Here is a 3,301-nt window from a genome sequence, read left to right as displayed (position 1 = left end):
TCTCTATTTATTTTATGTTTTCTAAATTTCACTGAATTCCTTTGTGACCCTTATTATTTATTTTCTTCTGTTTACTTTGGGTTTAATTTCCTCTACTTTTTCTAGTTCAAGGATAAGCAAACTTTTAATTCAAAGGATCAGATGGTAATAGTTTAGGCTTTGTGAATTATCCAGTTTCCCATTGTAGCATATATACTGCCATAGAATGTGAAGAAATGAGCATGGTTATATGCCAAGGAAACTTTATTCTACGAAGACAGGCAATGGTCTTGATTTGGCCAGTAGTTTGCCAAAACCTGTTTTGGGTTTTTATGTTTGAAACTGAGTTGATTACGTCTAATATAGGCATTTATTTAGTGCTATAAATTTCCTCATAAAAACGGTTTTAGTAGTGTTTGACAAATTTTGGTATGTTGAATTTTTCTTTTCATTTGGTTTAAAATACTTTCTAATTTGCCTTTTGAATTCTTCTTTGACCTAAGGGTTTTCTAGAAGTTTGTTAGTTTCCAGAAGTCTTTTTGGTACAGATTTCTAATTTAATTCCTCATCAAACACACTTTGTATGACCTAAATACTTTTTTTGTTTGTTTGTTTGTTCAGGGCCACACCCTTGGCATATGGAGGTTCCAGGCTAGGGGTCAAATTGGAGCTATAGCTGCTGGCCTATGCCACAGCCACAGCAATGCCAGATCCAGGCTGTGCCTGCGACTGACACCACAGCTCATGGCAATGCCTGATCCCCAACCCACTGAGCAAGGCCAGGGTTTGAACCCGCAACCTCATGGTTACTAGTCAGATTCATTTCTGCTGCACAATACAGGGACTCCTAAATACTTTTAAATTTATTAAGACTTGCATTATGGCCCAGAATGTAATCTATTTTGATAAAGATCTCCTGTGCACTTAGAATGTGTATTCTACTGTTATGTAGAGTGCTATAGTGTAAATAATATAAATTTGGTTGATAGCGTTGTTCAAATATTCTATGTCCTAGATAGTTTTCTTTTAGCTTATTCTATCAGTATTGAGAGAGGTGAATTTAAACTTGCAACTAAGGAGTTCCTGTCATGGCTCATCAGTAATTAGCATCCATGAGGATGCAGGTTTGATCCCTGGCCTTGCTCAGTGAGTTAAGGATCTAGTGTTGCTGGGGGCTGTGGTATAGGTTGCAGACATGGCTCAGATATGGTGTTGCTGTGGCTGTGGTGTAAGCTGGCAGCTACAGCTCCAATTTGACCCCTAGCCTGGGAAATTCCATATGCTGTGGGTGCAGCCCTAAAAAGACAATAAACAAACAAACAAACAAGCTTGCAACTATATAAATTTGATGATTTTCTCTTGCAATTCTACTTGATTTTGGTTCATATATTTTGAAGCTCTATTATTAGATGCATAAATGTTTACCATTGTTATATCCTCTGGATGAAATGACCCCTATACCATTTTGAAGTGATTATTTTTATCTCTAGGTATATTCTTTGACTTGATATTTACTTGATTCAATAGTAATATAGCTACTTCATTTTTCTTTTTCATAGTGTTACCATAGTATACCTTTTTCCATGCCTCTGTATTTAAAGGGTGTTTCTTGTAGGTAGCATATAATTGGCTTTTGGGGGGGGGGGCACAGACTGACAGTCTATGCCTTGTAATTGGGGTGTTTAGGCCATTTACATTTAATATAATTATTGAAATGATTAGTTTTAAGGCTAACTTTTTTTTATTGTTTTCTTTCTCTTTTTCTCTTTTTTCTTTTGTATTAGTTGGATTTTTTATGATTAATCTCCCTTGGGTTATTAACTATGAGTGTTGTTAGTTGTTTCTTAATGGTTGTTTATTTTACAGGGTAACTTATTACTAATATAAGGAACTTGAAAGAGTGTACTTCTATTTCTTTCCCCTGACCGTTGTGCTCTTGTTATACTTTTTACTTTTATGTGTGTTTTTATCTTCATAGTACATTGTTACTGTTTTTTTAAACTGTACATTATCTTTTAAAGAAAGTTAAATACTAAGAAAAAATAATCATGTATAGTTATCTATGTAGTTGCCATTCCTAGTGTTCTTCATTCTTTCGTGTAGATTTATATTTCCCATCTAGTATAATTTTTCTTCTGCCTAAAGGACTTCCTTTAGCTTTTCTTTTCTTTCTTTCTTTCTTCTCTCTTTCTTTCTTTCTTTCTTTTTTTTTTTTTTGGTAGTGGGGTTTTCTGGTAGTGAGTGCTTTCAGTTTTTGTATATCTAATAAAATACATCACTGTTGCATCTTAAAGATTTTTTTTTTTTTGCTAGTTGTATTTAAGGTTAATGGTTGTTTTCTTTTAGTAATTTAAGGATGTTTCTCTACTGTTTTCTTGTTTTCATTGTTTCTAATGATAACTCTCTCAATATAACCTTTATTCTAGACATATAGCATGCCTTTTTTAAAGCTGCTTTTAAGATTTTTCTTTTATTTATTTTGAGTAGTTTGAATATTATGTGACTTGGTGTAATTTTCTTTGTGTTTCTTTTGCTTGGAATTTGTTGAGCTTCTTGGATCTGTGAGTTTATTTTTTTTAAATCAAATTTTTAATATTTTTGCTTTTTATCTTCAAATTTTTTTTTCTGCCTCCTCCTTTGGAGACTTCAATACATGTAAACTGGGCCCACTTGTAATTGTTCCATAGTTCACTTGTATTCTTTTTAAAAACTCTTTTTCTCTCTGTGCTTCATTTTGGGAAGTTTTTGTTGTTATTTCTATACCAAACTCATTCATTGTAGTTTTTATCTAAGACATTATTATTCTTATCTCTCAATTATCTCTCATAATCTCTTTGATTATGCCTATGTATAATATTTTAGCATTTGAATGCATTTATAATGAGCATTCTAATATCCTTGACTGGTAATTCTAATATCTGCAGCAGTTCTGAGTCTGTTATACCGGTAAAGAAGGATTAGAATAAGGATAAGAGCCAGGCAGATGGTTTTAATGGAAGCAGTGCTATTCTTTCCATTAATCTGCATAATATCAATGCAAAGTTACCTGTGAACAAATAAAGTAGGGACCTATCTAGGTGGCAGATGTGGGTCTTTATTGAGGCTGTTTGGTGATTTGAAGGCAAGCATTTTACTTCTTTGAGAGAGGGATATCAGTTTTTATATAGCTACATCTGAGGGAGCCCGGTTTGGGTAGTAAGGTGGATATAGAGCACACTAGATTTCAGTAGAGTCTGGAGTACTGTTTTAATAAACAAATGACCAAAGATTTTTTTTCTTTCCTTAGATGTTGTCCCATTCCTCTTCATTTTTGCTTTTTAAT

This window comes from Phacochoerus africanus, chromosome 2, assembly GCF_016906955.1.
Source record: "Phacochoerus africanus isolate WHEZ1 chromosome 2, ROS_Pafr_v1, whole genome shotgun sequence".
NCBI classification, from domain to species: domain Eukaryota; kingdom Metazoa; phylum Chordata; class Mammalia; order Artiodactyla; family Suidae; genus Phacochoerus; species Phacochoerus africanus.
The sequence above is the reverse complement of the archived record's forward strand: the minus strand, read 5'-3'. Positions refer to the sequence as shown.